The 15,739-nt window shown below is 36.8% G+C and overlaps 1 pseudogene; it reads right to left on the bottom strand.

Moving 5' to 3' along the window:
- LOC141428286 (nitric oxide synthase-like) overlaps positions 1-15,739 on the bottom strand; it is a 72,916-nt pseudogene that overhangs the window by 29,713 nt on the left and 27,464 nt on the right.

Genomic DNA, 15,739 nt, shown 5'->3' with positions numbered 1-15,739 from the left:
TCAGCTTGATCTTTTTCGCTACAGGCACTGGCTAGATATTTTAAAATGTTTATTGAAGGAGGCGTTGTAATATCCAAGAATCTAGTAAATAGATCACGGATCGAAACAGGTGGTAAGCTCATGCTTTTCCCAGGTCTTGAAGAACCTTTAAAAAAATAAGAATTATAATGTGAAACGGATTTTATTGCTTTTTTTATCAATTTAATTTGGTGAGACATTTTTCTTACCTAAAGGTGAAAGAGTTTCTTTTATTATTTGCAATTGCAAGGGTGTATCGACATCTTTTCTTTCAGTCTTTCCAATACAGACTCAACTACTTCTTCACGATTAGCAGGCATCACTCCAACATGATCTCCTGGGTCGTATTGAACTTCTTCCTGCGATAAATCACGATAAAAAAGGTAATTACTCGCATTTATAACTCCTTATTAAATTGTGAACAATTCAACTTGTCGACTTACCGATGGTTGCATATCTACAAAGACGGTTTCGCGATCTTCAGTGACGTCTCCTAAGCGCTTGTTTTTCTTCACTTTACACGCGACTACTTTCTTCTTGTACGATGCTGCCAAAGCTTCTTGAGACTTATATTTACCGATGGTTTAGAAAATCTGACGGTTTCCTCTGTCAGCGGTGATTTAGTTAGAGCGTTTCTGCGTCATTTATCATTGTTTCTTCCACACAGAAAGTTTCACAAGCCGACTGCAATCATAATTTATTACCTTTAAAACTTAATGTCTTATGTGGCATTTAAATTATTTAATTTAATTAGAGTTTAATTAGAGTTCTGTACGGTTAATTAAGTATAACTATTATCTATTTAACTGTACAATGACAGTCTGACAAACAAAGCATAGTATAAATAACTAGAGCACTTTATATTAAGCAGACTTACTTCAAAAGTGACTTGAGTATTACAGATTAGCACTTTGTTTAGTTAACACCATGATTTATATATACCACGGGATAGAAAGTGAAGTGAGGCTATACATATTTTTATGGGAGTAAGGTTGATTATAACATTGTACGAGTCTTTTAAAATATGAAAAGACTTGCTGGGCTATTACGCACTAAGACAATTGTGCTTAGCTGATTTAAACTTGTTGACTAATTTTATTCTGTAGGTCCTTACCTGGAAAACTTTAGACGACCAATTACGGAATTCTTGCTCTTGCCCAGCATTTCATCACCAGTCCCTAATTCCATGATTCTTTCTCCTCCTAATTCTCCCAGAACTTTATCGATGTTTTGGCATAGTTAGCGAATTTTGGGTACGCACTGGACCCTAAACCGAATACTGCGAAGCTAACATTGCTTAAAGGACCCATGTTTTCGATTGATGATGCTACGGCATTACCTGTTAAACATTTATTTAAGTTAGAACCAAATACTGCTGGAAATGTGATAATCGCCCAGTAGAATCAAGCTCAAATTAGCTGAACACTTTAGTATCGCAATGGACAGTAACACCAATGACTGGTGCCCCGTTGCTACGTAAAAAAGTGAATTATATTGACAACAAAAATTATTCACGTATTAAGGTAGAGGAGTGTTGAGGGTATCTCTTGAGGTAGGGGGCCCTTATTACGGGCTCTGTGTATCATTGCATTGTGGGAAATACTGCTGTGTCCAGCTCCTTATTCACACATCGTTATCGCGGGAGCAAAAACAAATCGGTTAAAGAATAAATACAACATAATGTCTATTTAGTAAAACGGATATATTCTGCCTACAAATTCTAAGCATCTATGAAGTTAAAATTGCGAGTTGAAATGTCGTTCCACAGAAGATTTTGTTTGACGGAAACTAACGTTGCACTTAGAGCAATATAATTTTGTATCGCGAGCCTGTAATCCTTATCTTTAACTTCCAAAAATTCATCGCACGTTTTTTTCTTCGCGCCATTTTTTAAAGCACTCTGTAATTATGGCGTGAACACAATTATTATTACGAATAATTAATATATGACAATGTCAAATAGGAAAAGTGACTGAAGAGTTTGCGTTGCGATTGCGTAGTTAATCTTTTTAAGTATGTATTATTAATCAAGTCAAGTATGGAGGTCTGATGTTAGAAATAAAGTTAATAAGTTCTGAACTCGTAGGCATAAAATGTTGCTCCATTTAAGTGTCACTTCTGTTATGCTTATTTGTCATAATCTTTCAGTACTGTCAAATCGTTTTTGCCCCCGCGATAACGATGTATGCTTATTAAACATATTTCAATAAATGAAACTACTAACTTCTGCAGGATTCCAATCGCTCAAGTTGTCTTTTGTTGGTGCTCGAGTGTACCACCACGCTATTGGTCCTCATCAACGACTTCGGAGTTGGTGTCCTATAACTGAAATAACAATATAAATTAAACACAATACACTTATAATAATACGAAACAAATAAAAATGAAATAAATACCTACCTAGAACTCAGGTCAGCGGTGTGCGCGTGACCATCATGTTGGTGTTCCATATTTAACATTTTAAAAAGATGTTCACCGAATTCCTGATAACAAAAAAGAAGAAATCAACAAAAAATACAACAAACAGTAGGAATAAAATAAAGCAAACATGATTAGTAAAGATCAAGAAGTAGAATTAAAAAAACACTAACCGCTCCGTTTGTCGGGGCCTCTCCATTGCCGAATGTTGAAGTCACAATGAGTATGAACATCTCGTGCTCAATAGAGAACATGTCGTATTTATCCATGCAATAAACCTGTAAAAAACATTAGACCATACTAATTCAAGATGTCCTGCGACCTGGTTATTTAAGATCGCGGGATCGCGGTGGATGCGGAAAGCACAAGACCGGTCTGAGTGGAGAGCCTTGGGGGAGACCTATGTCCAGCATTGGACGTCTTTTGGCTGACATATGACATGATGATGATGTAGGTATAATCGTAGCATTGAAATAAGAGGTAGGTACATCAGGTTCAAAATACTCGACTTGTTTCGAAACAACCCGTAGCCCTTCATGGATTAGAGAGTACACGTATGGATACATAGCGAAACAAGAAACATAATTTCGTCTGCTGTGAATGACTTCTTTATTTCAATTCTTTTTCAGAGCCTCACAGAAGGTTAAATATTTATCAGCCACATTTGAAATTCACTCAAATTAACCCAACTACCAGCTAAAATATTGTGAATTAATTGAAGAACAGCTTGTTCATTATAAATAATCTTTTATTTTTGAATCAAGAGACGTTATTAACTTACTTGTGCATTGAAAGCGTGATTGAAGACGGTTTCTAGTTCTTTGGCGTAAGATTCTGATTTGCCGGTCTCGGTGGCGTAGAGTATAGTGGCTTTGACTCGCCGCGAGAGGGCCCTGCTGTACAGTTTGGACGTGAATTTGACGGCGCGGGCTATCTGCTTGAAGTGGAACTTTCTGTGTTCGGTTTTTTCGCCAGATTGAGGCCATTTGTAGTTTTTCCATGCAGGTGGCTACGCAAAAAAATTAGAATATAAAATTTTGTCGCAATAATTCATTACAAATAATAAAATAAACGCAGGGGTTTTAAACTCAGGATAGCCAGTTGTTATTTTTCCCAGAACAAATGGCTCAACTTACCAGCTTTACTTTTAGCCAAATAAAACCTTGGTCCTTTTAGCTCGGACAGTATTAGACGTAGGCAGAAACTTACTTGATAATCATAAGAAGGCTTCATATAGTACAAAGCCAGTTCTTGATGAAACACCGGCGTGAGAGACGACGACATGGGAGGGACAACCCATACCCAGTCAGTGGGACATCCTCCTCTAAAACCGAAAAAAAAGGTAAGTCACAAAAACTGTCAGACTCAAGAATTCTACAGGTGCCACAAACGCACATGTGCGTTCAAATGACTGTCAAACTATGACAGTGGTATCAAGTAAAAGTGACGAAAACGCGTAATATATGCGTTCTTGGCAGATAATGCTCTAAGTTTAAAAAATGTTGTCTGCGTTTGTTGTAGTAATAGTAGATTGTAGTACAAGGGTGGTAAAAAAAACATTTGTTTCGGATCACAAGAATCCATATCATGTCATAAAATGCCACTTGAGTGAAAAGCAGTGTTACGCACCTGAGTTTCGTTTCGTTTTCTAAATGCTTCATAAACTGTTCGGAAGCGGAGTGGTGGTCGACAATAGTCACATTGTCTCTATGGAAGCTGTGCAGTACAGCAATATTTATTTCCACCAACGCCTGATCTTTCCACAGAGTCACTACCGTCGATGTATCGAGACCCATTTTCTCTCCTATTTTCTGCAAAGAATCGTATTTTTTTTAATACAATACGATAATTGAACAACACACCTAATAATTTTGGTTTAATTTGGTCATTTGTTTTACTAGACAGAATTCTAGTTTCAGACGTAGTTAGTGCCACTAGATATCTTCACGGGATAATAATGGTGTAATTTGTAAAATTAGAGTTAGGCCAAAAAGCCCAGCCGGTTCGTAATCATTTCATTGTATTCGCCAATAGTGTCGTGTGGTGTGGTAAAGATTATCCGAATAGGACAAGATTTGCCGGACAAAATTTAAGCCTGCACCTCTTATGGCTATGGCTAACTATGGCTATTGCTGATAGAACTCATGACTGCTGATAGCTGCAATAGATAGATAGATAGATGGCACTACACACCACTGTTGGCGTTCGCAACCAATTACGATTTCCATCGTCCCGGGTTGGTTGGATTCCCGTTAGTCAAGTTGGTTTGACGCATCTGGCGCATAAAACAGTAGGTGCAAAGTATGTCTGGCAATCAAAAATTATTTTTCGTTACAAAAAAACTTGGTTTGTTAGCTATTTCAAAAGCACGTCTCTGTGTGCTACTTAATTCCCATTGCATTTGGTCTAGCCGTCTCTTTATAACCTTAAAGTTGAAAAGTTACTTGAATCATGTTGAGTCGGTTGGTATCGCACAAGTTTCGGCAGGCAATCTCAGTGGCCATGTACCACCCGTTGAAGGCCGTAGCGGTGAACTCTATGCCTCCACAGTCCATGCTCATGTTAGCGACCGCTGGCAAAGCGTACCACTGCAGACCCAACTCTTTGAACCAGTCGAATCTGAAGGAAATAGATGTGTTATGAAAGGACACATATAGGTTGACACACACATACTTTCTATGATTGGGTCTGTATGGGTAACATTAAAAACAGTCATGTCAAATAAGTGAATTATTTCCACTGTTGCTTTACTATTTCATATCCTCGCAATCGAAGTGAAAAGCAGTGTAAAACTCCAAAATTAAACCCATTTTCCCCTCGACGTGGCTATCCACCCTCGCCATACCGGCTAGGGTGACAATCTGAAAGTCTAGGGTAAAATGGTTCATTTTATGCTCTTGTTGTACAATCTACTATTTGTAGTTGTGTTTACATAGAAAACTTTTGCAACAATATAAAAATCTCTTATAGCTAAACTAAAAACGTGATTCAATTTTTGAAATCATTTCGCTGGTGTCAATACACCTTGGATATTATACCGAGGTGACGTAAGAAACTATCTCGGCAACGTATGTCTCACGTAGGATACCTTAAATTTTATGCGACCGTAAACCCGATGCTACACTATCTTACTTTATTCTGCTATAACATTCTTTGGATTAAAATTTGAATGGAATAAGCAGTCCGTTTTCAGTGGCTGATGTAAGTGAATGTATAGCATTCCTGCAGCAGAGAGTATTTAATGTGGTCACTGCATAGCGCTATAGCAATCTGCGTTGCGGGGAACCAGGAATGCCCCCTTTACAACGTTATTGTAGTCATTTGTGGCTAACGTTGATTCGAGAAAGGATTAGGTCTAGTGTAACCATTTACGACATGGGTTCCTACATTTGCGATGAAGTTGGTCAAATCGAAATCTGTGGCACTATGTTTAAGATAAGAAAATCAGACGCGTGACTCACAACTCCAGTAAATTATAGACACGCGTCTATATCCAATATTGTGAGTGAGCAAAAAAACTGCATTTATATTTATATTATATTTTATGGCAAACGTTGGTATGGCAAGTTAAATTCGGGCAAGTAAAGGTAAATGGTTTCCCAGAATCTCGCCTACATTTAAGTCAAACCTGTTTTCGTCACGCCACACCTAATAAAATTTATTTTATTAACCACAAAATTTCCTGTTAGTCATCTAAACGTCATATTCTACTGTGTGGGACATCGTCACATAATAAAACGCTGTAACGACACCACCCATGAAAACAATGACGTTTTTCGTCAATACACGATCATTGATAGCACATAATACGTATAATTAAGTACTATTACTCATGGGCGTTTAATGCCAGGGCTATTCATATTTGGGCTGTATCTTCCTACTTATTACAATAAAATATCTAGTATGGCAACCGTCGACGACGAGTGTTAATGGTCTTTGTCATAATGAATTGTTTCGACGTATGTTTTATTCACCATATTGAAAAGGTCACGCGAACGGCATAGACAATTTGGAGTCGACAACAAAATCAAAGGTTTTGTTACAAAGTAAGTTAGTAGTCTAAAGAACATTGAAACCCATCCATACACTTGCTATAGCCGTGGTTATTGGTTTTAAAAATACCATTAGTTGTTAGTAATTAATTTATTTAATAGCGAGGTAATTGCGTAGAACCTCACAGTTAAAATTCTTACTTGGGGTGCTCTAGTCGGACTTGCATTACGATGTCACTGGGTATCTCGAAGAATTCCGGCTCTTTGCCATCGGCTTGCAGCACTAGTGGCAGAATGTCCCACTGTGTTCTTTCTGGCTTCCATCCAAGTCTCATGCAAATCTAGACAAAACAATACAATAGTAATCGTCAACCAGCTACCATAGTTGCTCTCTGTATCCATAGGTTACTAGTTCATATCTGATTCGAAGGACCATGTTAAATTCGTAATTTGAACTGAGGAGATGGCTCGACAGTCCTGTAGGTTTGCACGCAGCATTCGCACACCGACCTAAGACATCAAGAACATAAAATCATTGGCATCTATGATGAGAAAGAGGAAGGGTTCATTTTGTTAGCTCTCCTTAAAAAGCGCACTGAAAATTTATGTTGTGCTACCTACATTCGTCAATAGCTGTCGTATCTGGGACGACATCGATCCATTCTTTAGGAGTACACTTTACCATCAAAACATGAATGTAAAATTTATTTATAAACAATATAAATTATTTTATAACAATTCTCCTTATAATTTATGATAGTATATTGAAGCCTATCCTTAGGACTTGGCTAGTTCTCATATAAGAATTATTATTAAGTACCTACTAAAGCAGTTATGGAAGATCCCTATGATCGATGGCTAGTTTCTACCAGCAAGCCAAATTGTCGGTAGAATAAAATAAGAACTTACAGCTTTACAACTTGCGAAGGTTATAAACATGAAACTAGCAAAGTCCAACGTTAGGCTTGAATATAAAATAGACGAACTTGGCATCCATTAGATCTCACTTCTTTTGTCTTTAAAGTCAACAATCAAGGCATATATTATATCATAGTATCGAAATTGGGTCTCATTTCACATTTATGTTTTGATGGGATATCATTATTTATATTCATATTAATTTATTCATAAAATTAAAAAAAATACATGTCACATTATTCAGTTAGGTTCTTACGTTACTTTATGTACAGAAATAATTTAATTTAAAAATTATAATACAATGATAAAATTTTTCTTTGTATTCTACCAATTACCTATGTGGATGCCAAATTTGAACTTTATAGGTCATCTGGAACTGGGTTAGAATTTTGATCTATAGGTAAGTCAGTGGTAAAAATGACGATTTTTGGATGTTAATATCTAAATAACCGTTTGAGGTAGGTATATTTATGAAATTTAGAAGCACATTTATATATAATAATAATAAATAAATATCACGGGACAATTCACACCAATTGACCTAGTCCCAAAGTAAGCTTAGCAAAGCTTGTGTTATAGGTACTAAGCAACGGATAAATATAATTATATAGATAGATACATACTTAAATACATATTAAACACCCAAGACCCGAGAACAAACATTCGTATTCTTCATACAAATATCTGCCCCGACACGGGAATCGAACCCAGGACCTCAAGTTTCGTAGTCAGGTTCCCTAACGACTAGGCCATCTGGTCGTTGAAATCTATCTATCTCACAAGTTTCAATAAATGAGCCAAATTTGACATGTATATGTGAAATAGTTTTTGAGTTATGAGGGGGTCAAAAGTGGCTCCAAATGGTTTGGGTAAAATTACACACACACATAAATTCAAACATCACGCCTGTATTCCCAAATGGGGTAGGCAGAGCACACGAAACGTTACCGTTTCGGAGCCACTTTTAACAAAAAGTTTGACAAAAACGGTACAATAGTGACAAGTTGCTAGCCTGTCGCCTACGGTATACCTTAACCTATATCCGTAGTCGCCTCTTAAGACATCCATGGAAGAAATGGAGAGGTGTAATTCTAACTCGACACCACACGGTGTAAAATTACACACTTGCAATTATACATAGTTCTGTTAGCTCGAACTTGGCAGACACGCGGCGCGTGTCTAGATACTCGACCTACAAGCATAGTTACAGCAACTAGCAACTGCCGTCGTAAACACGGATCTCTCTTAGTGCTAATACCGAACACGATCGACCGTATTATTAATCGCGTAAGAATGTGTAGGTAAAAATGCTCGTGCGCAGTAAAATTGACTGAAGGCAGCCGTGACCAAAGAAGTTTGCCCGTAAGGTATGGTTGTACACCTGCACCCCATTACAGTATATTTTTCCATGCCTATATATCATTAGCACCTTTAAAATTAGCTCAAATCATCCGAAACCCGATTTTCGATTTGCATACCCGCCTCTAATTAATTGCCTATTGGTTGTTAATTAGATTCTCACCTGTGTGAATTCGATGTAGTTCGGGTCACCCAGAGTGGAGCCATCGGGTTGTCTGTATCCAGCATAGCTAACCAGCTGCGAGTTCCATATCCTGTAGTCATGCTTGCCATCTGTACGTTGCGGGAATACGGTGATTGCCGATCTACGGAAAGTAAGGATTGTAAAGTTAACCCTTTTACTTTTTTGATTTACTGGAGCATACTACCACAGAATCAAAAGCAGCTATCGAATATATACCTGACAAAGAATATCTTTAAAGCTAGTCGTATTTTTACCCGACTGCGAAGAAGGAGGGTTATGTGTTTGACGCGTATGTATGTATGTAGGTATGTATGTAAGTATGTATGTATGTATGTATGTCTATTCCTATGTCCTCTCGTAACTACTCAACAGCTGAACCGATTTTGATAAATGATACGTCATTGGATTCGTCTTAATGACGTAAGGGACACTGGGTACATGAAATTCTTAAAAAATAAAAATGGCGGATTTTTGACGCCATATTGTAAGTTTTCAAAAAATGTTTTTTATTCAAACATAGAGTGGGGTATCAAATGAAAGGTAATAATTAGCCCATTCGAAATATATATGGGTTATAATCATTTTAATGTACCATTTTCATTTTCATTAAAAACAATAAATATAAAAATCATAAAACCCGTCTGCCTTAAAAAATACTAATAAAAAGAAGAAAAAAAGAAGTCTAGTGGGCTAGAACTTTGTTAAGTAGCAAACTTAAAGTTCAATAGTCGGGACCCATTTAAATCGTGACGCTCAAAAATTCTTACCTAATGGGTCCCGACGTGCCACAGATTCTGTGGTTCCGACTGTTGAACTTTAAGTTAGCTACTTAACAAAGTTCTAGCCCACTAGACTTGTTTTTTCTTCTTTTTAGTATTTTTTACAATGAAAATTGTGACTAATTACAAAGTTGATAAGGTTCAGTTTCCAACTCAATGCAAGTGGTTGCTAAATCGCCTCTACCTTATTATGGGTTAAGCAAATAACGTCACCATCACCATCATCATCATACATCCGTAGGTCGTTCACTTTTGGACATAGGAATCCCCCACAGTGTAGTGTATTAATATCACTAATTACTAATAGCAGTAGTGAAAAAAAATCTCTACCGTACAAAAAGGAAATATCCCTGAAGTCTTATCCTTGAGGGGATTTCTGTGTTGTACTCGTATGTGGTAGTATTTCTTGAATGAGCAATTCATCGTATAAACGACCTTGGAATTGAAGAACTTTTACTGAACTTTTTAATTAATGGGTTATACCCTTGCCAACAATACTGATCTGCAAGTCATTTATCCCAATACGATGATGTAAGAAGGCGGGACTATAAATATGATTAATATCGGTATCTCATATTTTATCTCGATACTGCGTCGTTTTATCATGATCTGGCCCTGTTCGGCTCCTTAGATGTTTGAAGTGATTTGTGGGGACTGACATTGAGTCCAATGAATAGAGATCTTACCGAATATTTCCTTTATTTGTTCCGTATTTGATGTGAGTACAAAGAGCCTCGAACATGCCCTTCGCGGTGGTTACTTCTCGGCAGTCGAAAACCTGGATAAAAAAATATTTTCACTAACATGAATATGAAGTAGTTTATAAACTATACTTATATGATCACTTTTTGTCGGTCCATCTGTCTGTCAGGACCTTTTTTCAGGAACGCGAGGAGGTATCAAGCTGAAATATGAACACTCAGACCTACCTGCTCCGTCAATCAAAAGATAGTCATTAAACAAGGTGTTTCCATACAAATTGCCGGGGAAACAAAATCTATAGAGTATTTTTAGCTATCTTAGAAACTTGAAATTGATTATGAAGGTTTTTACGAGTATAGCACGTCCAGTCCAATAAGAAAAATAGGTATGAAAATCTTATTTCATGTCAATAGCCAATCTAAAATGACCCCATATTACGTACACCCTGCTTACGAGCAGGGCTTTGCCAATACTGGATTTTCATAGATACGTATTGTATGGTCAAGGACTTCAATTCATGAGCCACCATGGAACCAGAGGCCGTATTGCCTGACGTTTCTAACGCTCGTGATCGCAATCAAATTACGGTTTTCGTATGTAACGCAATTGACCCTTGAAATGTTCATAAATAAAAGCTCACTCAGAAAAAATATCGATTTTAGGGTGTAGGATTTTTAAAAGTAGTGAAGACTTTTTTCTTGTGCCGCTAATATATTTTTATGTTGAAAATGATTTTGCAGCCTTTTGAACGCATTTGTGAGTTTACGGCGCGGCACATGAAGAAGACTCGAGTTTCAAACTGGCAGCGAATGTGTTAAAAAGTTTTTATAAAAATACCATGTAAAGATAAACTTTAAACCGTTTCACATCCTCAGGCAAGCCACAATACGGAATGTTTAAATTTTCGTCTGACTCGAGACGTAATGTACCTAATGGTGTCCCATCTCAGTCTCGTTATAAGTTGTCACTGGTCTTTAACTTTGTAATCCTAATTAAAACTTTACATGTGTTCTTTGCGGTTAACTCAAAGAATGTACACACAATCTGCTTGTTGAATTATATTCGTGATTGAAGCAAAAACTCCTCAAAATGGAAGGCTCAATAATAAAGCTAGGCATTAACTGTTTTAATGTACACACTGACGAGGAAAAATGGCGACACACTTTTAAAACAAATTTGCATTTATCTTTAGTTATTTACTTATTTGACAATTGATTTTAATCGATCATGTTATGCTACTAAGTTAAACTCGTTACAGTGATATTCAGAAACTCGAAAATCCGTCGTTTTCATGTTTGATTGGTACAAAATTGGGTTTTACAAATAATACTGCGTTGTGCTCATGGAAAGAATTAGGTACTAAATTTTGTGAAGGCTGCCACAGTACACTCTAAAAACATTAAGTTCCTGTTAAAACAGATGTATAATGACGTCTCTGTTTAGACAAAGAAAATAAACAAAGAAAGCATCGTAGATATCTGTCACATAAGAACAGGAACTCAGAGAATGGTGAAACAGGGTGTAAGTGGGCAAGTTAATTTAACCTCGCTAGCGTGCTATTATGAGATGCCGGCTTCATATATCAGTTGACTCCACCATGATTTGCGGTGTGCCCTGCGGTCCGGGGTTTCCCACGGGAACTCGTTGCTACCTAAGGGTTGCCTGGATTAATAATTAGCTGCCCTTTGCTAATTATGTATCTGATTACTACTCAAAACTTTGAAAGAGACTAACGTATGTTTAAGTTAATTTTAAGTGGCATGGTGTATTTATGGTCTAAACAAAAACCGTTTAGAGTTGCGTTAGAGACAAATATTTGTCACTATTACTGCCAAGCCGTGGTGGATTAGTGATTTAGGTAATCTATGTCCTCTCAAGCAAGAAGATCGTGGGTTCAAACTCGGACCTCTGAGTTTTTCGAAATTCATGTACGAAATTACATTTGGAATTTACCGCGAGTTTTATGATGAAGGAAAACATCGTGAGGAAACTTGCGCATAGCTGCGAGGCAATTCTATGATGTGTGATGCTGGATGCACTAGACCCGCACAGCCCAAGCCCTTTGAGAGGAGGCTATGCCCAGCAGCGGAACGTATAAAGACTGAGATGTTAAACTAACCTGTAATTTCTTCCACTGTATCCGCCCGATGCACCGCGAAGCATTGCGCCACGCCAGCTTGGTGCCAAATACCAGTTCAGTATAAGTCAGGTCATATGACCCTCTTTTCTCCAGCTCACTCTTGACTTCCTTCAGCCTGGCACTGTGAGCTTCTGAGTTCTCTCTATAAAAATACCACTTTGTAAAACAAACTTTTCAGTTTAATTCCATAAGTTGAAAAACCATATTGGCCAAATGAGGGTACTTTTAATGTTTGAAAAGTATCTATAGTGCCATTAGCATTCTGGCTTTCCGCTACGTTTAACTCGTCTTATTTGTTTTATGTTTTTGCTAATACCTTTTAGCTGCTCTGTTTTGAATAAGAAATGCAAAATACGAACATTTTATTGAACTTTAAAGTTGAATTTAACATTTTCTCCATAAAGAGTTAAAAATTTGGATTATTCGTTGTAGGCAACAGTCCTTTCGCTTGTTCCTTTGAAGGGACTGCTGCGAATAATACATATTGGAGTACAAAAAAACGCAATTGTTCCTTCAGAGAATAATCCAAAATAAAATCATATACTCGTAGGTACATACATAGGAATTAACTATTATGGTCATGAATAGAAGGAAAATTAAAATGTTTATTCAATTAGTAGTAAAGGCAATTAGTCAGGAAAACAATTAAAGCGAAATAATATTAGTAGGTACTTTAATAAGGTAAATAGATAATCCAATGACCGCAGAATGCTTCCGCCTTAGAGAATGAATCCGGAAAGTACCTTTACCGGACAATAAAGTGGTAATTTATGATACTAATTAATTTTAAATGCTTTTGAATCAAGTGTCCAGTTTTTGACACAAATTTTACAATTGTAATCTTTTTTTATGAGTATTATTTTACAGTATCAGCATATTTTATCTTACTATTAAAAGGCGATGATGTTACAGATATACTGTCTGTGTATGAAACTGATGATAACCACACCGACCGAATAGTGCCCTGTACCCTTAGTGTAAGTTTTCGGTTACAAAATACGTCTCGATCGCGTTCGCGTTTAAATCTCAATTTATATGGTAACAGGAACAGCGCCTCTAGCGGAACGTTTGCGATGTTCGTGTTTCCATACAAATCGGATGGAGACGTATTTTGTAACCGAATACTTACACTAAGGGCACTGTTGTAGTAAGGTTTCAAAGTAAAACTCATGGTGACATCGCATTGCTTGACAAGAGAATTCATTATGATACTTACTGTGAAAACGTACCTTGTTGGGTCAGGCATCAAATAGATTTCTAATTAGATAGTACAACAACTTATTTATACTTATTTTTAACTGATCTTCTTTTTTAAGTGACCTATTGATTTCGTCATAAATAGTAGACTATTTCTCAAAAAGTTGCCCCTTTTCAATTTTTAAATTGACTAATTATCAAAAAAAAAATCTGACGCTATTTCAACACAAAATATAAGTAATAATTGTGTTTAAAAAACATAGTGGTAAAGGTGATAAAAAGTCAGATTATCTTTTGTTGTTGGATTCAATAGAAATTTTCGATGTAGTTACAAAATTACGATATTTTCGTCACAAAATTTCGTGACGTTTTCCTGACGTCAAAAATTTTGGATGTTTTATGCAGTTTATGCTTTATGATATCGTCCTTAGTGTTAATAATTTTTTGACAAAACTGATTTCTTGTCAATTTCGTGACGGAACAACTTTTTGAGAAATACTCACTAATCATGTTAAATCTAATGAGTTTGTCACGTAGTTACAATCACCTGGATTAATATCTGCCACAGCGGAGCGTGCAAAAATATCTGACACGTCCAACCGGCCCTAGAAGTAGAGTCGTTGTTGGTGAGTGTACAGTCACCAGCATTAATATCTGCCACAGCGGAGCGTGCAAAAATATCTGACACCTCCTTCCGGCTCTAGAAATAGTCGTATCAGATATTTATGCACGCTTGTTGTGTCAGATTTGGTGCTGGTGACTGTACAAGGTCGAGTATTGTTAAATTAGATAATATGCAAAGTTCTTTTAAGTACCTGCGTATAGAAGCGTAGTACTCCCTCAGGAACCTCTCTGCCTCGATATAGACTTCGTTTACCGGGCGGGGCGTGTTGCCGCGACCGGGTATGTCGATCATGCTGCCGTGGCAGACGTTGTTCACACATCTTGAGTCCTGAAATTACAATTTATAATAAGTTAAAAGGAGTAGTTTTATTTAGTAACAAAATATTTGTCGCTTTTTGCTTCTTTTCTATGCACCAATTTTTTTCGGGCTGGCTAGAAAAAATTGAACTTGTAGGTAGTGAGTGACTAGCAGAGTTACGTCTACGAAACGTCTGTACCTATTGGTTGAAATTGAATGAGATGACACTACTAGCATTAAGTATAGTATTATAATAATAATGTATAACGTACTAAATATTATTAAACCTATAGGTTAGACTAGACAGGTTTTGATGACAAGAGACTTTATTAAAACATTCCCTTTACCAATCACCCACGGTACATAGCGTTGAGTACCGTATGACATGTCATTTCAACGTCATGAATACGTCGTCAAATGTATAAAAGAAAGTTGAAGTGACATGCTATTAAATTCGCAGCTACTTTGGGAGTTTCTTCATTACCTACCTACTCATACCATCGCTTGTCAAATGTTTACATAATATTTAGCATATTCTTCACAACAATAGGAAGTTTTAAATGTGTTTGAAGATACATAATATACATTTTATTAGCTATTGCCCGCGACTTTGTTTGTGAAAAATTTATTTATCGTTATCAAGCAATTCTTCGGGATAAAAAAAAATCTACCCTTTTGTTTGTTTCCATACGACTTGCGCCATTTTAAAGTACCTATTGTAGGATTCACCGTTACTAATTCGTACTTCCCGTTTTCTTGAGTTTCAGTTTATAGCAATAACGGCCAAGTTCTCCAATTTAGTAGAATATTACTAAGTACTCGTTATCTTATATCCATCCACCTTTTGGCTTGGCTACTTATTCGACTTCACTCCTTTTATGGACAAATCATCTTCAATCGAAACATGGCACATTTTAAAACTTTTTTTTGAGATCATGCTCACCCTACGATGCGCCTGCCCCTTTCACTCACTTTGCGGTCTATCAGTACGTAGAGTGGAGTAAAATGTCTGCGGATGCATTTAGTGTACGCAAGCTTCATCATTAAAAAATTTAGGTAACCCGGTGGGAATCGAGTTATTAGTTACAGTGCCACGCTAGTTTCCTGCTA

Source organism: Choristoneura fumiferana, chromosome 5 (genome assembly GCF_025370935.1).
Source record: "Choristoneura fumiferana chromosome 5, NRCan_CFum_1, whole genome shotgun sequence".
Taxonomy (NCBI): domain Eukaryota; kingdom Metazoa; phylum Arthropoda; class Insecta; order Lepidoptera; family Tortricidae; genus Choristoneura; species Choristoneura fumiferana.
The sequence above is the reverse complement of the archived record's forward strand: the minus strand, read 5'-3'. Positions and strand labels throughout refer to the sequence as shown.